The 20,610-nt window shown below is 46.4% G+C and overlaps 1 protein-coding gene across 1 annotated transcript in view; it reads right to left on the bottom strand.

Annotated features, from left to right (window-relative positions):
• TP53BP1 (tumor protein p53 binding protein 1) overlaps positions 1–15,758 on the bottom strand; it is a 54,628-nt gene extending 38,870 nt beyond the window's left edge. The window contains exons 1-3 of the mRNA XM_063142389.1: positions 15,624–15,758; positions 11,638–11,793; positions 3,799–3,856 (exon numbers count right to left, since the gene is read on the bottom strand). The gene's annotated coding sequence lies outside the window, so the exon portion shown is untranslated. The remainder of the gene's footprint in view (positions 1–3,798; positions 3,857–11,637; positions 11,794–15,623) is intronic.
• Between the last annotated feature and the right edge of the window lie 4,852 nt (positions 15,759–20,610).

Below are 20,610 nucleotides of genomic sequence, written 5' to 3'. Positions count from 1 at the left end.
TACAATGGAGGAATCCTCTGCCTCGGACCTGGCGGCTCTTCCGGACCGATAGTGTGATTTGGCCAACGTCTTCGAAAAGAAAAGGGCTGAGACCTTGCCGCCACATCGACCATACGACTGCCCCATTGACCTCCAACCTGGGGCCAAGATCCCTTTTGGGCGCATCTATGCCCTCGCAGCCCCTGAGCTGGTGGCACTCCAGGAATACCTGCAAGACAACCTAGCACGGGGATTCATCCAACCCTCTACCTCCCCTGCAGGGCCCCCCATTTTCTTCGTGAAAAAGAAAGACGGGGGCTTCAGCCCTTCATTGACTATCGCAAGCTAAACCAGGTCACAGTGAAGAATCGGTACTCCCTTCCTCTCAACCCCGAGCTCTTCGAGCAGTTGCAGGGGGCCAAGATCTTTCCCAAGCTGGACTTGCAGGGGGCATGCAACCGGGTGCGCATACGGGAGAGGGACGAGTGGAAAACTGTGTTTCATACCCAGTATGGTCATTTCGAGTACCGGGTGATGCCCTTCGGACTCTGCAATGCGTCTGCCACCTTCCAGCACATTGTAAACGATGTCCTGTGCGACATGCTGGACCTCTTTGTCCTCGCATATTTGACATTTTGATATTTACGAGAACCTGGAAGAACACCATCTGCATGTCCACTCCATCCTGCAGCGCCTCCAGGAGCATAGGTTATATGCTAAATTAAAGAAATGTGCTTTTCATCAGGAGACCATGGACTTTTTGGGCTATTATCTTCCCCGCCGGTCTACAGATAGACCCCCGGAAAGTCCAGGCAGTCCAGATGCCCCCATTGATGTGAAGGGAGTCCAACAGTTCATAGGTTTTGCCAATTTTTATAGGCGCTTTATCCAGGGGTTCTCACACATCATCGCGCCCATCACTGCCCTGGTCAGAAAGGATGCCAAGTTTCATTGGACCCCTGCGGTGCAAGAGGCGTTCGAACAACTAAAAACAGCCTTCACTTCAGCCTCCAACATAGTCCACCCAGACCTGTAGCTCCCCTTCACAGTGGAAGCCAACGCCTCCAGTCAGGCCCTTGGGGCAGTCCTGTCTCAACGGCAGGGACCGCAGCAGCTCCTTCATCCCTGCACATTCTACTCCCGCCTGCGGAGAAGAATTACGACATCAGGGACAGGGAGGTCCTGGCCGTCAAGGCCACATTCGAAGAATGGTGTCATCTTCTTGAGGGAGCCACACATCCCATACAGGTCCTCAAAGACCACCAAAACCTGGAACACTTCCAAGCAATGAAGTGCCTTAGACCATGCCAGGCGCGCTGGGCTTTGTTTTTTACCCGGTTTGATTTCCAGGTCACCTACCGGCCCGACTCCAGGAACGGGAAAGCTGACTCGCTCCTGCACACAATGGAAGCCTCAGCAGGAGAAAAGTCTGATCTGGTGCCCATCCTACCAAAGGCCAATTTCCTCCTGGGAACCTGGGATCAGGACTTCCTCTCCCAGGTCTGCCAAGCCCTGCCAATGGACCCTTATGCCGGAACTCAGCTGGGCCACGGTGCGCCGCCAGACAGCAGTCGCCGGATGTAAGGGCCGGCTGCCTATATCACCAGTGCCATCTCTATATCATAGATCATAGAATCATAGTAGAGTTGGAAGGGGCCTAAAAGGCCATCGAGTCCAACCCCCCGCTCAATGCAGGAATCCACCCTATGGCATACTTGACAGCAAAATTGACACCCAATTTTGTGTCATCTGCAAATTTGATAAGCATTCCCTGCACCTCCTCATCCAAATCATTAATAAAAATGTTGAAGAGCACTGGGCCCAGGACTGAGCCCTGCGGTACCCCACTCATTGCCTCTCCCCAGTTTGAGAAGGTTCCATTGATAAGTACTCTTTGAGTCTGATTCTGCAGCCAACTGTGAATTCACCTAATAGTTGTTCCATCTAGCCCACTGTTAGCTAGTTTGTTAATCAGAAAATCAATGGGGCACTTTGTCAAAAGCTTTGCTGAAGTCAAGATATATGATGTCCACAGCATTCCCACAGTCCACAAGGGAGGTTACCCTATCAAAAAATGAGATCAAATTAGTTTGACAGGATATGTTCCTGACAAATCCATGTTGGCTTCTAGTAATCACTGCTTTGTTTTCAGGGTGCTTACAGAGTGACTTCTTTATGATCTGCTCCAAAATTTTCCCGGGATGGATGTCAGACTGGTCTGTAGTTCCCAGGTTCCTCCTTTTTGCCCTTTTTGAAGATAGGGACATTAGCTCTCCTCCAGTCGTCCGGCACCTCACCAGTCTTCCATGATTTTGCAAAGATAATAGACAAAGGATATGAGAGTTCTTCCACTAGCTCCTTCATTACTCTAGGATGCAGTTCATCGGGCCCTGAAGATTTGAACTCATTCAAGGAAATTAGGTGTTCTTTGACCATTTGTTTATCAATCTCAAACTGCAATCCTGCCCCCTAAACTTCTGCTTCACTTTCTCCAGGGGGTGAGAGACCCGCTTTTGGGAGAAAACTGAACCAAAGTAGGAATTGAGCACTTCAGCCTTTTCTTTGTCATCTGCTATCAATTTGCCATCCTCATTAAGCAGTTGAACCACCATTTCTTTCCTCTGTCTTTTATTACTCACATATCTGAAGGCCTTTTTATTGCTTTTAGCATCCCTCGCTACTCTCAGCTCATTTCCTGATGCCATTTCGGTACTTCTGTGCCTCCTGCCTGTACTCTTCTTTTGTAGCCTGGCCTTCCTTCCACTTCCTATATGTATCCTTTTTTGTTTTCAGGTCATCTCTTAGCTTTTTGTGGAGCCACATTGGTTTCTTCTGTTGTCTTCTCTCTTTTCTCCTTGTTGGAATTGTTTGTAATTGTTCCTTTAAAAATTCTTTTTTAAAATACTCCCACCCATCTTGGACTCCTTTTCTCGTTAGGCTCACTTGCCATGGGACTTTACTTATCATAGTTCTGAGTTTATTAAAATCAGCTTTCCTTTTGCCTCCAGCGCTGCTTGGACTCTGTTTTGCATTTGACTCTGAACCTTGCTTGCTTCAGGACCTTGCTTTTGCCTCCGGCTCTGCTTAGACTCTGTTTTGCCTTTGGACTCTGAACTCTGCTTGCTTCTGGACCTTGCCTTTGCCGCCAGTCCTGCCTGGACTCTGCTGCTGGTGCCACCGCCATCCATCCCTGCCCAGCGTTCCTGTGCTGAGGCCTTGCCACCCACGCTCCGGGCCCTGACATACAGTTACTTGTCCTACATGGTTCAGTTATATTCAGACATTTCATTAAGTTCCTTATCCTCCTTTAGAACTCCTAAAATTCCCTTCTTATCCAATGGACCAGGCCACCAAGAAGGCGAAGACTGCCTTCTTTCCTCCATGGAGAATGGAAAAGAAGATGCAGATGATTTCCCTTCTTGTTGCAGGTTCCCCTAGTGCTTTTTGCAAAGTGCTTACTCTGAGGAACAAACACATAACTCTCCTTTCCACCATGAAGACCAAGGGAGAAATGGAGCATCAGGGGACTGTCTTTTTTGCTCACTGAGTGTAAGCCACTACAGGAGTAATTTTTGGTAGAGCTGATTAAAATATTTTAAATAAATAAATAAGTAAAATCAGCATCTCTCCCACAAGCAGAGTATTAATGAAAAAGGGGATTTCTTGTCAAATGGGGAATAAGGGCATTCACCAAGGGTGAGCAGATAAGTGAATTTATGGAAACTTTATGCTTTCCAGTTGTTTCAAAGAGACCCAGGAAGGCAGGCTTTCCCCTTTTCTATAAGCTCAGACATAAGAATTAATCAAACACATATTTACCTGTCAGGACAGGCACTCCCAGATCTTATCACTTCATCCAGTGCTACTGCATCTTGTCCTGAAGGTAGGATACAAAAAGCAACAGGAATTGGTGCTTGACTTCACCCATCATCTGTCTTGGGTGGTCCCAACAGACACAATTGAATTGCAGTGCTTTGCATTCTAAGGGCTATTCCAGAGAACAACAAAAACAGGTTTGTGTCTACGTGCAAAGTCAGCATCAAGCCTGGACTCAGGGCTGGTAGGACATCCAGTATGGCCTCTCCACAGGATAAATAGACAAGAGAATCCTTGTTGCAGTAAAGACAGCACAGTGGATATTATTTTTCTATTGGATTTAAAGTTTGATTTAAATTAGAGTTTTTAAAAATGGAAATACAAAATGTCTCTTAAAGAATATCTAGGTTAACCTGAACAACAACATGCTAACTCTACAGTTAATCTCTAAAGTGCCTCCATCAGATACATAGAATTAAAGATTTTCTACATAAATCAGAGGTAGCCCACTTTGGGGCAAAAAACCTCCCATGAAGCTGATAGGTGGGAGATCCAGGACAAATAAGAGGAAGTACTTTTTCACACAGCGCATAGTTAAATTATGGAACTCACTACCACAAGTGATGGCCACCAATTTGGATGGCTTTAAAAGGGAGCTGGATAAATTCCTGAAGAGAAGGCTATCAATGGCTACCAGGCCTGATGGCTACATGCTACTTCAGGTACCAGAGACAGTAAGCCTATGTACACCAGTTGCTGGGGGCACATAGGTGGGATGGTGTTGTTGCATCCATGTCCTGCTTGTGGGTTTCCTGTAGGCAGCTGTGTGAACAGAATGCTGTACTAGTTGAACCCTTGGTCCTGTCCAACATGGCCCTTCTTATATATGTATGTTTTCCCTGTGAGTTGTGATGGCAGCAAGTGGGCTGGCTTTTCTGGTGTTTCCCCAGGTTTTCTATCCAGTTCTTAAAGGGCCAATGAGTATTCCCCACTGCAGGAATAATCAATCTTTGAAAAAGTAAATTTAGTTTTAAGAAGTAATATGTCATGAATTTTTCAAAATGTCACAAGCATAAGGACATCTAGGCAATGCATACTACATTGCCAGCCAGGATGTTCTCATGACACTAACATAATTACAATTCAGAAAGTAATCCACAATCCAATTCAACAGTTCTAGGAGCTTGGTTGCTGTTTCTTTTGCTCCACCAACTATGCAGGTACTTTAGCTCTTCAAGAGCTCTCAGCCAGGTATTTATTAAAAACATTTAAATATAATTAAGATACAGTGATTTTCTTTTCTGTGCTGAGATTAATGTACTTACACAATATGCACTCACCTACATTATTTTTTAAATTTTGGTTTTTCCCCTTGTGGCAAAATGCTTCTGGCTAGAGTATGATATAAACAATTACAATTGTTGTAGGAGAGGAGCCAGAGGACAGAGTGACCTATGTCAATGCCAGAATCAATTTAGAATTACGTGGTGGCTGTCCTAAATCTGAGGAATCAACAAATTTAGTTGATGACAGTGGCATCTAATAAAGAAACGTCTGAAAGACCTTTCGGGCCGAATTGTATAATAAAGGTAATGGTTTTTAAGGGTGGGTGTAGTTTACCTCTGGAAATGGCCTCAACTAGGGGTATACCAAGGCCAAACAAACCATCAAATTGCCATTGTAAGATGCTTGAACCCTAGCAAGGTAACTGAGCAGAGCGACTTACTGCATAATACTCAGAAGGTATTATGAATTGTGTTTTTCTGCATCACAATTGGATAACCAGCCAACTATTACAGAGAATAAGGATATCTATTCTCTGAAGTGCTGAGATAAAAGTGGAAATTATTTTAGATATTCTACTTCACACACCAACAATAAATACCCAACTTAGCCATTCAACAGTGAGATCCTACACTGGAGGAAGTTTATTATACTATGTATTATATATTACACTACTTGAAGTTGGGACTGTATTTTCTGATGGTAAATCCCCTCCAACTACTAGTTGAAGCTACCCAATTTGGCTTCTATTGACTTTACTTTTAATGTACTATACCATGTAAAATTATCTCCACCTTTGTTAATACAAAAACTGTCTAGTTCCTCTCTACTTTTGTTTTCCATCTGGCAATGAACTTGTGAGTTTTGCCTAAAAATGGAGATTGTTATTGAGTAACAGCTGGATTTTATATCAACCATCATTTGTTTCTTCTTCCCAACAACTCTTCAGAGGGTCCCAGGTGCAGCCTAAAACTATCTTTGTACTTGTTAGAGCCTAATTTTAATGTCTGCAGCCTCCTTCTACTTTCCATCTTAAGACTGTAACCAAATGTAGACTCTATAGGTGGAACATCAGCCACTTTTTTCTTCACTGCCTTGGTTTTTCGTTTTGCACTGCTTGCCATCTTGCCTGAAAAAGTTTTGGAGAACTTGAAAGTTTGCACAGTATTTGGGGACTTTTGAGCTAGCCTAATAAAAGATATTATGGAGATATGGATTTTGAAAATTTTTCTTCTGCAGTTTTTTTTAGGCCAATACAGCTTTGTTTTTCGTGTGGTTTGTGTAAGTACCCAGGGCCAGAAGTTGTGTTGACTCAATAGGAGCACAAAGTACATTTTGTCCAGCTTATAATATCTTTTAACACCCATTTCATTAATAGAAGACATTATAAAGGTAGAGTTATCTTTTCTACAATTATAACTCAGTTCAAACAATTATAACTTTTGCATCAGGGAACACAGCTAAAAATATTGACGTTAGTAGGAGGATAGTTATGCTGGATCTTTGTGAACAATTAAGGACAGGTAAGGGAAAATCATCCAATTGTGTCCATACAGATCATCCAGTTGGAATGCTGATTGATTTTACTAATCATACAGCTGATACTCTCCATCAGTTATCTAAAATTACTCCAAATAAAGGAGCTTTTCAAACAAATTTGTGGTAAGAATGTTACAGAGTAAGTGCCTCTTCTGAAGGAGAGGAGATGTCAATGGGTAGTTTTAGTGCTCTTGGAAGGCTGAAGGTTTCTTTCTTAAAAGATACATTAGTGAACAGGTATCAGGATTCCAAGCCTTCGCCAATTAATATTTGTTTGGACATTTCTGATGTCCAGGGTACAGGAAAGGCCTATTCTACAAAGTACTTGAGACTTTTATCTAACAACGAAAACAAAAATTGGAGAAAACAAAAATCTGAGTTTAGGCCAATATACCAACTACGCCTTATCTGGATGGAGATAGCCTAGCTACAGTTATCCATGTTCTGATAACGTCTCATCTGGATTACTGCAATGTTTTAGGAACATAGGAAGCTGCCTTAGTCCATCAGTCCATCTCGCCCAGTATTATCAACACTGACTGGCAGCAATGGCTCTCCAGGGTTTCAGGCAGGATTCTTTTCCTCACCTTACCTGGAGAAGCTAGGGAATGAACCTGAGACTTTCTGCATGCAAAGCATGTGCCCTAAGGGCTACCTTCCAAAACGGTCAGAAAACAAGGCAGCAAGATTGTTGATGGGGACTGGCCAATGAGTCCACATTCCAGCAGCTGAGCAACCTAGTCTTTTATCTCTGCTGTTTTAATTCCATTTTTTAAATCTCTGCATTGATTTTATTCTGGTTGTACTTTTACATTTTGGTTTTAAGCTTCCATATTTTATGCTGTACCTTGGGCTTTAAATTTTGTGAACCATCCAGCAAACTTCGGTTATTGGGTGAAATGAAATAAATGAATATGCTGAGTGGAGCATTTAACAGCATCAAAACTACTAACAGCAGTGAAAGCAAAATCTGTCCACTTTTGGACATAGGATCATGTAGTGGCTTGGCTTCCTGGCAGCATCCAGGACACTCTGAACAAACACTGGTAGCAGGCTTGGTGGCCATTACCAGATTCGCCATCAATCAGAGCATGAGAAGTTCCCAGGACTGGATTCAACCTCAATCTCGAGAAAGCAAGTTCAGAGTCAATGGAAACCATATATACATACACCCCCTTGGCCCGGTGAACAAGAGGCACGAACCACACCTGCCTCAGCCACCAAGTTGCTATCAAGATGCAGCTCATGTCATCAACCCCTATCTTTGCCAGTACTCTCATGAGGCAGAGAAAGAATGGGAAAAGATAAAGACCACTCCCCTCCATTGGCAGAGAGGATGCTTTATCTATTCCCAATTTGCTGCAAAAGCTTTTGCAAATAATTTTGACTCAGTGGCAAAGACCATCCAGAGTGCTGACCCCAGTCTGAGAAGGGAGATTATGATCTGCCCAAATGCTCATAGGCTTTCCACGGATCTTCCCTCTATTCAATACTCTGAGGCCAGAGAGTCTGGAGTCATCTCGACAACAGCACTATGGAGTAGTAAATGGATCTGCGGATCTCACAGCCCCTGAACTCAAGTTGGGAGTGAAGTCCCTTATTTCACCCTCCGAAGTCAATGAAATTGGGATTGGGTCTTGTGTTGGTATGGAAACAGTTGAGCCTCATTGATATCGGTGAGTCCAGCAGCAGCAGGGTCAGTACATGCTGGGGCACTTTTGAAGAAGGTTTCCCCACTCTCTTTAAATCCTTTTTTCCTTTTCCTTTTGGGGGTCAGAAGATCTTGATGTCCTTGCCTTTTTTGGACAGCTTTTTAGCTGTCAAGACTGTTGGTGCCCATCCAGGTGCAGGAGGGTCAGTGTGGCCCATGGTTAGAGCCAAAGCAGAGGGCAAAGCTAGCCAGACACTTTCATCTTTTGCAAAGTGGTTGGAGTAGATTCTGGCTGCCCTTTCGCAGGTTGAACCTGAACCATAGGAGACTTTGAGGTCTCCACCGCCTTGAGTGCGCTCTTCCACAAAACTGCCCGAAGTCTGTCCAAATTTCATCGGGCTTGTTTTGTGAAGGACCAGCAGTGTGGGCAAGTGTCAACTATATGTCCATTCCCAAGTCAAACGGGCAAAGGAAGTGTCCATCCGTCAGTAGGAACTTATTACTACAGCAGATGCATTTTCAGAATGGTACCTACAAGGTCATATGCCCTGAAGCAAACAAGCAACTGTGAAAAGTGTAAACAAAATAAAATGAACTAAAATACGGGGGGGGGGGGGGACGACAGCAGAAGAAAAGAAAGGGCCCTGCTTCAGCAATACAGTGGACCTTGTAGACGATAGCCAGGATTTGACTTGAAGTAGTGTGGAGGCCTCTTCAGCCTCTGGAATGCCAGAATCTGTGTGACCTCATCTCTGTCAGTGTTCTCCACGCAGAGCCAGGAGGAGTCACCCTCCTCGTTCTCCAGCTGCTCGCCTGGCCTTGGCAGGCAGGGAGATTGCCTTTGATGACCCCAGGAATCATTCCAGCTCATGTTCTTTGTGTAAAATCATGTCTTTGATTGCTTGGGAAGGTTGAAACCAGGAATCTTTCACATTACTGACTCTTATCCTCAACTTCCTGGAAAGGATGAACCCAGAAATTTTGAGCCCCTTTTGTGTTTTAAGGCACAAAGATTTCAATAGGGAAACCCATTCAAATCTCTGACATGTTGCAGTTTTTAGCTTTAGACTGTTCTGGAATTACATGAATCCTATAGCTACTGACTATCAGCTATGTGATTTCTGAAGAGTGCTTTCGCCATAAGATTGCTTGCAATGAAAGAGTCTCGCTGATTTCGGTGTCATGTCAATTTGCCTGTGTGTGTGTGTGTGTGTGTGTGTATTGAAGGATTGGGAATCATGACAGGTAGAATAAAGAACCTTCAGCAGGGGTAAAAACAGTCGAAATGATGACAGAAGTTCCCAACAAGGCTACCCCAATGGTGGTCAAAGAAGAACTGAGTGAACAGGCAGGAACTCCTTAGGAACATGCACACTGGGGCAGTGGAGGGGGGTTTCTGCCGGTTCCTAAAATAGGGCTCTGCACAGGCACAGAGCACATATGTATTATGCACATGAAGAAGAATTTTAGTATACCTAGATTCATAGAATAGTAGAGGTGGAAGGGGCCTATAAGGTTTACTCTTATTCCATTTTTGTTATCAGAAACTGGTACAATATCTGTCAAATCTATTAATTATTATTATTATTATATCAGAATCTGTAATTACTGTCTCAAGGTGCTTTTTCTTTCAAATAATAGATCATCGAAATTGTGTCTTTTGGAGCAAATGAGGGTCAAGTTAGTAAAGTGCTTAACTTGGCTCCAAGGATTAATTCAAATTCAGTATAATGGCTTTTCTCTTTTTTTTAATCCTCTTTGAATTAAACAGATTTTTAGAGTTTACAGTGTTTCTTCCAATCTGATGTACGTGCCATTGCAAGTAATACGATAGCCTCTCAGTATGTGATGATTACGTATGTCTAAATATGATTGTTATTTGAAGTTTATTTCTTAGAACTGCCTTAACTCAATGCAGGACAAATGCCTACTGCCATTTGGAAGGTTGTTTTAGGAAAATACCTTATGATCCTTGACTCTGCCCTTATGGGTAGTGGTTCTGTGCAGCACGTGCCTCATTATTTATGACTCTTGTTCTTCTGCAGTTCATGCTACGTTTTTAGATTCCAGTCTTAGGTGAAAGCTAGTTGGTTGGAATAGCAGGAAATCAACACCGCTTGGCGAAATCAAATGATGTCGCCAAGCGGAGCTACGAAGAAATCACGTCAGACTTTGAAGCTCTGGGAAGGAAACTGAAGAACTTTAGGGCCCAGGTGTTACCTAGGGAAGTTGTGGGCTCTCCCACACTAGAGGCATTCAAGATGCACAACCATCTGTCAAGGATGCTTTAGGGTGGATTCCTGCACTGAGCAGGGGGTTGGACTCGATAGCCTTCCAACTCTGCTATTCTATGATTAGCATATAACATACAGTTAATATTTGAGGCCTTCAAGAGGCAGCTGGACAACCATCTGTCAGGTATGTTTTAGGGTGGATTCCTGCACTGGGGGGGGGGGGTTTGGAATCAATGGCCTTTTAGGCCCCTTCCAACTCTACTATTCTATGATTCTATGATTTTATTGGCCGTGGCAGGTTTTATTTGCTTCCAAAGTTCAAAACTATTTTCTACTTTCTCAGGAGTATGACAAATAGGTTTGATGTCATATTACTATTGTAAATACTTTTTTGATGCAATTATTATTCTTTTATTTCTTTCCATTCTTTGAAGCAAGAAAGATTGACTGTCTGACCCTATAACAGCTCAGATTATTTCTTCATCTAGTTCAGTATATAAGAGCATCATTCCAGGATCTCAAGCAAAATCTTTAAACGTAGCATTTGCTCACCCGATCCTTTTCATTTTTAAATTGGCGATCCCAGGAATTGAAGCTGAAACCTAGTATTCAGCTATGGCCCCTCCTTCATTGCATGCAGGGGTAAGAACTGCCACTCAATTTAGTAATCAGTACTAGGAAAACTGCAATGCCCCCAAAACAGAAAGTGCTGAGGGGAATATCATGCTCATTTATTTAGAAACTGCTATGCATTCCTTATGCAAAAAAACCTCACACACTTGAAGACATAAAAAGAAACATGGAGCAGTATCCAAGACTTCCCACATGCTAGTGGGATCTACAGCTAGCTCAATGGGAACTTAGCGGCTCCCAAAGCAATTGGAAACTAGTGGAAATGCTTGTTTCCAAAATGGCGCAGGTCAGTGGAGCTCACAGTGGAGCTTGTTTTGGGGGTTCCTTTTGAAAATGCTAGTTCTGCTCAACTGCAGTTAGTATTTCATAACACTGCCTGCTCTGGGAGTCTTTTTCAGCTGAAGGGCAGGCTAAAAATGCTTTACATAAATAAATAGCATCACCTCCTGCCTCAAACTGACAAACAGACAGCTCTTGAGAGCACGCAGAAAGCTCACATACCGCCTTTAAAGTCCTGTTTCTTCTCTTCTTCCTCCAAGTCAGCATTAATGCCCGTAGGTTGCACTTGGTTCTCATGGCCTACATCACTTGCTGTCACATCTCCTTCTAGGTCTTGGCTCTGGGACAGCACTAGACCAAAGTCCAATTGTGATGTGCCTAAGTATAAGGGGATCATCACCATCACATTATTATTATTACATTTAAACTGCCCTTCATCTTTGCAGATACCATGATGACATTAAAATATAATTAAAATACATAAAGTGATAAAGACACCGGAAACACATCTTAATAAAACAAAGGCAGCAAACACAACAAAAATGACAAAATCAACCAGTTAAAATGCCTGGTAAACAAAAGGTTTTCGAACCCAAAATAATCCAAAGGAATGAGCAAGTTCACATGTGAGGGGTAATGGGAACACTGCAAGTAGGCCACAACATGACCAAAGAACACATGGCACCCCGTGGTTCCGTTACTCACCCACCCCTCTGTAGTTACTGTTCATATGTAAGTCAGTTAGGGCTTCAGAGGTAAGCAGCAGAGCATGAATTGCTGTGGCCAGACTATGCCCCATGAAGGAATGGTTGTAGCTGGCAAGTCAGCTCAACCTGGCAAAAGACACTCCTGGCCACCGTAACACCTGAGCCTCGTGACAGTGCTGGGTCGAAGTGTACCCCCAAGCTCCTTCAGGAGGAATGGGAGGCCCTGTGGGTGGGTGTCCTGTCTGGGATTTGGGTGTGCAGCCAAATCCCAGACAGGAGAAGCACCCACCCATCGGGCCTCTTGGTGGCAACTTCAGGTCCTCATCCAACCCAACACTGTTTCAGTACCTGCATAGGCTCACTGGACTCAGATAACAAGGAGAAATGGAGCTGGGTGTTATTCGCCTTTGGATGGCACCTTTCTTAGGGTGACCATATGACCGGATTTGCCAGGACAAGTCCGGAAATGAGGCAAAGACCGGGTCCAGGTGGAAATCCCCTATTTCATTGGGAAATTGGGAAAAATCGACAGGCAGGAGAGGCCCGTAAGGCCTGTTTCAGCACTTCCAGGTATGGGCCTTCCCAGCCCCCCCCATTGGCACATCCGGGCTACTTCTGGGTCGTCACCATGGCGATGATCCAGCAGAAGCCTGGATGTAGGCTGGGCAAGGCTTTGAAAGCCCGTACCCTGAAGTGCTGAAACGGGCCTTCCCAGCCTCTCCCAGGGTTCATCTTAACTTCTGCTGGGTTGCTGCAACAGCAGTGACCCAGCAAAAGCCCAAGTTGCTGCCCGGGAGAGGCTGGGAAGGCCCGTTTCGGCACTTCCGGGTACGGGCCTTCCCAGCAACTCCCATCCTGGCCTTCTATTGGAATACAAGCCTCTCCTGGCTGGAAGATCTGCGCCCTGCTCTCACTAGCAATGCTTGAACTGAAGCTCAAGCTGCTAGAAGACACTGATGAAGGTAGGATGCTTAAAAGTTTTTATTATTATTATTGGTAAAAGCTTTTGTTCCCCCCCTCAAAATATTTTTTTAAAAAAATGTATCTATGTACTGGCGGGGGCGGGGGGGATGGAGAGAAAGTCAGACACAGCACCATGCCTTTGCCATTTCTTTATTTCAGTAGGAGTTTTCTTATCCAGATAGCAGTTTCCACCAAAATTGTGTATTCACACTCCACAAACCACATATTTTTTGTAATTTGCTCCTAACAAATAACATTTATTCTCTTACCATGAATTCCCAGAGGGAAGATAAAGCCTGTACAGCACCATGTACATTGATGGTGCTATATAAATAATAATAATAATAATAATAATAATAATAATAGAAATAAATTTACTTACTCTAATTTGAACCTACCCTTTCTCTTCTTTCATCCCCCCCCCAAAAGGATGGAAAAGACACTTGTTCTTTTCTTTTCTTTTTTGCAGATCAGGCCAAGTCAGACTAGTTTGTTAAGCGTGGTCTGAAGTTTCATGTTTCCACTTTAGATGGGTATTTCACAAGGATTTTGTTTGATTCTAAATATCTTGGTCTAGACCTATGGGAGGAGCCATCATTTCTAATGAAATACGCTTCAGTAAAAAAAAATCTGTCACAACTACAGTATGTATAGAGGGTTTTTTGTATTTTCTGCTCCTTCGCTTACATGACTGTTTGGAATTCTAAAATAAAGCACTGGTTTGGAAGTTAATATTGCAAAATAAGAAACTCCTAAAAAAACTGAATATTTGGATATGTTGAGGTACTGATGTGCTTCTAAAGTACTGAAGTCAGCACATTGATAATGGTTTCTTTTTTTTTCTTTTTCTTTTTTACCAAAAATCTAATAGCCATCTAGAAAATTGTAGACATAAACTGATGTCTTAGCTGCTGTGAAGAATATTTCCAAGATGAATGTAAAAATCCCCATCATTTGTCTAGAGAAACGGAGAGGGGGGCGGGGGAGACAGCAGAAGCAAGCATAGGAGCATCCTTGGGTAGGAGAGGGGTATGTGTGACTATATTGATGTGATGGGTGAATAGGTTGTATGGTCGTCTATGAATGGATTTGTGTGTGTGTTGGGGTGGATGATCCTGAGAGAAAAAGTATGTGTTTGAGTGTATGGATGTGATGGGTGAATGGGGTGCATGTGAATGTGCTTAAAAGCACGGCTGATACATACACAGACTCTTGTGCTGGTTTTAAAAAGCAATGAGACAAATTCAAGGAGAAATCTTATCATGATGGCTAAATAGAACTTCCATGCTCAACTGCAGTCTACCTCTGAGTATCATTTATTAGGAAGCAAAAACATATGGAGGGTGTTGTTGCACCACGTACTGTTTTGTTGGTCCCAGGTCAACAGCTGCTTGGCCACTGTGTGAACAGAGTGCTGGACTAGATGGACGCTTGGTCTGATTCAGCATCAGAGCCCTTCTTATGTTCTTATGCTTAATTCTATTTGGGCCATTTCTCCCCACCCCACCCTATGTGCCAATGAAATTAATTGCTCAAGAATTCCAAAGTGTTTTTTCCTTAAAAGCAGCCTAAAATAATTTAAAATAAAAATAAATTTAAAAAAGAAGAGGAAGGGCAGATGGATGTGGGGAAGCATAGCACTAAATTAACTTGTCAGGGATGGAAAACCTACAGAAGGATGCCAGTAACTCTGGAATCCTCTTTTGGGGGTCTGAGAGTGCACCCATTGAGTTCACCATAGTGCTTTGGGGCCTTGAAGCTATTGTGCTTACCAGTCCACATAATTGGGACTGCTTGGAGAAGCTCACAGCCTTTGCCACCTGTAATTATGTGCTGGACATGGGAAGGTTGCCAGCTACCTGGTGATCAAAAGAGTTTAATGTGAAATGGGGGGTTTCCTTAGGGGGCTGGACATGTTGGCGGGCACGCCCCCTTAGGGGGCTGGACATGTTGGCGGGCACGCCCCCTTAGGGGGCTGGACATGGTGGCGGGCACGCCCCCTTGGGGGCAGCCATTTTGTCCTCCTTTTTGGTTTCCAAAACATGGTCACCCTAACCTTTATCCAAATCTCCCCGCCCCCACGACCGCCCTCAGCAGCTTCACATACCTGCTAACCAGTATAAGAGATACGAGCCCCGCAAGCCCCCCGCCGCTCAAATGCCAGGGAGCCAGACGAATTATTATTATTGTTATTCATGTCATGAAAACATTTGTATCCCGCCGTATGATCACTGGGATCTCAGGGCGGCCAGATAAAGCATCCCCTCCTGCCGCTGCCCCGGCCCCGCGCGCTCATCCACTCAGATCCCACCACGAGGCCCAGGAGCCGGCGGCCCTCCTCCGCGCCCCCAAGCCGCCCTCGGTCCCCGGGCGGAGGCGGCCTCTGCCCGCCGCCGCCCGCCCCCCACAGGCTCCCTCCCTGCAGAAACGGCCCCTCCTCGCGCCGCCTCCCCGCCCGGCGCACGCTTCCCGCCAGCAGCGCCGAGCCAGGGCGGCGGGCCTTTGCCGGCAGCCCCCGCTTCCCCGCCGGCCACGTACCTTCGGCTTGGAGCGCGCCTTCGGGGGCCCCGGGCCCGGCCTCCACCCCTGAAGGACGAGGCGCGCCGCGGGGAGGGGGCCCGGCAAGGCGAGAGCACCCGGCCTCCCCTCCCGGCTCCGTGTCTCCCGCAGGGAGCGCGGCCGCCGGCTCAGACAGCGCCCACCTGCTGCGGCTGCCGGCGGGCGGCGGCGGCGGCGGCGGCAGCTGCTCCAAGACCGGGCTGAGGGAGGCGGCGCCCGAGTCCGCGGCGGCTGGCCGGGGCCCTGCGGGGAGGGGAGGGGCGCCGGGCCGCGCCGGGCCAGACAGGCGCGCGCCGCCCGCCTCTGCCCGCCCGCCCGCGCCCCCCACCCGGCCTCCGCAGGGCTCCGCCGCGCCGCCCGCTCCTCTTTGTGGGGCCGCGGCGGCGCCTCCCTCGCGCGTCCCTTCGGCGCCCTCCAGGCCAGGCAGCGCCGGTGCGTCGCCACCGCCCTCCTCCTCCTCCTCCTCCGCTGGGTCTGGCTCCGGCTGCGAGTCCTCCACGATCAGGCAGGGCGTCGGGACCGAGAAGCCCAAGTCCAGCGGGCTCCCGGAGGGCTCCATCCCGGCGGCCCAGCGGAAGGAGGGGCAGGGAGGGAGAGGAGTCGCGGCGGCGGCGGCGGCGGCGGCAGCACCCCGCGCGCGCACGCGCCAGCCGGAGGTCGCCCCGCCCCTGCCGCGCTCCGGCAGCGGCGGCCCCGCCCCCACGCCCGCCGTGGTGCGGAGCATGCTGCGTGACGCTACGCCGCGCAAGGCCCCTCCCCCCCCCGAAAAACCGATGGGTGCGCATGCTTCATTAATTTTCACAACGTCCCTGTTAAGGAGGCCAGCATGAGATGTGCCTCGGAGCGGCGGACGCTTTGGATAGGCAATGATACTGCGCAGCCGACAGAGCACAGAAACGTCCCGCTGCCCTGCAGAAGACGGAGCAGACGTGTTCTCTGTTGCTCCAGAAGGCAGGACTAGAACGGATCTGTTGAAGTTGCAGGGAAGCAGGTTTCAGCCTACCGTGAGAAGACACTGCCTATGAGTGAGGGCTGCGCAGCAGTGGAACAGCCTGCTCAGGAGGTGGCGGATTCTCAAAGCTGAGGCTGGTCAGCCTCTGTTAAGGGTGCTGCATTGAGCAGGGGGTGGATCTGAAGCCCCTTACAAATCTATGGCGGTCCTTACTGTCAACCTGGAATATGAAAATTTTAAATACATCGAAGTTTTTAAAGAGCCAGAAGACTTTGTGTATTTTTGCACTTTGTACTTGAAACGTTCATATTCTAGCTTCACACTAATATCATAGTATATCATAGAGCTGGAAGAGACCTCGGAGATTGTATTCAAGTTACACCAACTGTAGGATATGCCACAAACTCCACTCTCTTGACAGAACTTGGCATGTGCCTCCAACTTTAAAAACATTTATCAAAACAATTTAAGAAAGTTAAAGTCAAACAGACACACAAACCTCCATTCAGCAAAGCAAATTAAAAGAATTTATTCACAAGTCTGGCAGATTTGGAAAATCATAGAACAGTAGAGTTGGAAGGGGCCTATCCCTGCTCAATGCAGGAATCCACCTCAAAGCATCCCTGAAAGATGGCAGTCCAGCTGCTTCTTCAATGCCTCTAGAGTGCAAGAGCACACTACTTCCCCTAGGTCATTGGTTCCATTGTCATACTGCTCTAACAGTCAGGAAGTTTTTCCTGATGTCCACCTGGAATGTGGCTTCCTGTAATTTGAGCCCATTATTCCATGTCCTGCACTCTGGGGTGATGGAGAAGAGATCCTGGCCCTCCTCTGTGTGACAACCTTTCAAGTATTGAAGAGTGCTATCATGTCTCCCCTCAATCTTCTCTTCTCCAGGCTAAACATGCCCAGCTCTTTCAGTCTCTCTTCATAGGGCTTTGTTTCCAGCCCCCTGATCATCCTGGTTGCCCTCCTCTGAACATGCTCCAGTTAAGGAGGACCTAGCTAAATGGGAGAAATTGAGGTTATCACTGCTGGGAAGAATTGCCACGATAAAAATGAATGTTTTGCCGAAAATGTTATTTCTGTTCCAAACAATACCTATTGTAAAAGGGGACGTATCATTCAAGCAATGGCATAGATATATTTCTAGATTCATTTGGCAAGGTAAAAAATCAAGAATAAAAATTAAAATTCTACAAGATGCCAAAGAAAGAGGAGGTTTGGGACTACCCGATCTGATGGGTGGTGCAACTTTCATCCATTTCAGTGCTTTCATGCAGAGCCTCTACCCACCCGCCAAGCAGAGGTATCTCTGTGAGAGCATTGATTTTAGATCTGACCACTGCTGTCATCCTCAGCAGGTCCAGGATGGTTATAGCATCTGCTTGAAGCTGCTTCTGGTACCTGCTGAACACACAAGGGATGTCTGCCATAAATACCATGAGTTTAAGGTTTTCGTCTGTGATGAGGTAAGTAAAGAATCCTTTGCTGACATCCTCCTCCAATAGTTCAAAGTACGTAACAAGTGTATGCCAACAATGAAGAATTGTATCCATGAGGGAGAAGGAGTACTCTGTCCATCTTACCTCAAAGATGGTTGGGAGCGATAGCAAGCAAAGTTTGTTTGCTTCAGCCAACTCATTCAGTTCTCGTGTATGCACACTTGACACATGGAAGAAAAAGCAGATTGAACTCAGCTTCTGAAAAATATGGCTCACTTCAGTGACAGTGTTGCACACTTTTTCCATGCCAGGTTGGACCTGTGGACGGAACACCAGATCTTGATAAGTGTGATGTTGTTGTCAGTGCCTCGCATGCATTCCTCAAACAGGTGGCACAATCCTGCTTCCTCCCCAGTCAACTGATGCTCCAATAGTCACAATGGAAGAGGCATTTTTTAAATGAGGCCCTGCACCCCATGCATTGTTGCCTCTTGTGCTTCCAAGAAGTATTGCTCTTCTTCTCCAGATTTAAGAACCACTTTGGCCAATGTACAAATTTTGTCTATGCGTGCCCTGCCTACTGACTGATCCATCACTGTGCAGTGACAGGGCTAGTGTGTCCTTGCACAACTTTTTCTGGAGACGCTCCTGGTCATTCTCTACAATGCACTGGAGGAAATAATGATGACCATTTGGACTCACATATTGAAGATCAATAGGGACATCATTCAGCAGCTTCAGAGAATTGAATGAGAAGGCCTGGGGAAACTGGCTGATAACAAGACATGCAGGAAAGGAGTGTCCACTCAAGGTGGGCTTTTTTTGGCATGTCCAAACACATGAAGCATTAGACCTCCAATCTTGTCAGCCAACTTTTCTGTTGCTTTCTAATAGCTTTGCCCATATTGCTTCCCTGAAGATCTCCACCGTGGGGAGAGAAGTAATATGATGGGCCTTTACAGATTCAGCATGGAAGTTGATCACCAAATGAGCATTTACAGTTATTTTCTGATAAACTGTCCCTTTTTCTGTGGCTATTTTTGAAGTATTCAGGAAGATCTTTACAGTGTTCTGGTTGCTGTAACATGGGATGCATCGAATGTAGTGATGCCCTTTTAAGTGCATATCAAAGGAACATGTGTTCTTTTTCCCTTCTCCCTCCAATGATTTTGACAATGATGCCATGTCTCCAATAGTGATGGCTGTAGTTTGCGGTTGGTCCATGGCGCTGCCACTGCTGTGAACCTCTACATTGTCCTGGTTGCTGCAATGTCCCCTACTCCCAGAGCAAATGGAACTACTAATGCCATCGTCTTGAAGCTCAACATGTGCTGTAGAACTGTCCTTGGTATCTTGTCCATCTCTAGTGACAGGTTTTGCCTGATGTTCACTATCACCTGACTTCATCTTGACAACAAACCATCCTATGACACATTGCTGTCCCATCCTCTCAGCCATTACTGAATGTGTACACACACACACCCAAAAGCATAAAGACAATTATAAAGTCTGTGTCCCAAAAAGGCAGAAGAAACAATCACAGAATGCAATTATGCACTTGCACTTCTGCCACCAGATTTTGTTCCATCACTTTGTTGTTCAATCAGGGGGAAGCCTGGAAAGTTGTTCTCTAGCAACACTCTCTTTGAACTAGGGGTTATACGTCTGCAACCTGCACTAAAGCCTAAACTTTTCTTTAAACCAGAATTCCTTAGATTTAGGCAAACAGGAGGGTATTGTTTACAGATCCAGTCCATTTTTTATTTTTATTTTTTGTAGTAGCTGTTAAAGCCAGACAGACACCGGTGTTGCTCCAGCCCCATACAATCACACACACAAGCTAGACCAGAGAGCCATGATGGAATCTGGCAACAGCTGGCCTTGTACATAACATTCCAGCTTCATAATAAATAAGTTTGCTGGGTGGTTCCTGAATACCATACAGGAGGAGGATCCATCCCCTCTGGCCCTCTCTCCCTTTGGGGCAATCTACCAGACACACAGCTCTGAGGCTTGTTTCTGCTTCCTGACTTGAGCTGAGCACAAGCAGGGAAGAGCAGCTGGCCCTGCTGAAGTAGAAGCTAGAAAAGTAAGCCAGTTCCCAGAGAGTGAGCGAACAGAGAGTGAGCTAACAGGAGTTTGACAGGGGGAGTGTAGGGGAAGAGGAGACCAAGGCAAGGGGGAGAAGAGAAGCCTCAAGGAAATCCTGCTTGGAGAACGCGCGCCTCCCCAAGCCACCACAGCGCCGCAGGCGGCGAGGCATTCGGCAGGGCAGCAGCGGCTCCGCCGGGACACGGGCGCGCGACGGGCCTCACTTGCCCCGGGGCCGCGCAGAGCCGTCCTACGCCACAGCGACATCAGCCCAGCCGGGTCTCAGCCCCCGGCAAGGAGCGCTCCGACGCTGCGTTGCAGTCGAGCCTGGCTGCGGGGCCGAGCGCGCGCGGAGGGTGGCGCCCGGCCGACCCTTCCGTTGGCAGTCCCAGGAACTCCGCCGTTCCCCCAGAGCGCCCTGGCGGCCACGGGCTCTGCCTCCTCCTCCTGGCGGCGCGCAGCGAAGAGCGAAGGTGGA

This window comes from Elgaria multicarinata, chromosome 16 (assembly GCF_023053635.1).
Source record: "Elgaria multicarinata webbii isolate HBS135686 ecotype San Diego chromosome 16, rElgMul1.1.pri, whole genome shotgun sequence".
Lineage (NCBI taxonomy): Eukaryota > Metazoa > Chordata > Lepidosauria > Squamata > Anguidae > Elgaria > Elgaria multicarinata.
Note: the sequence above shows the minus strand (reverse complement) of the source record. Positions and strands in the feature narration are given on the sequence as shown.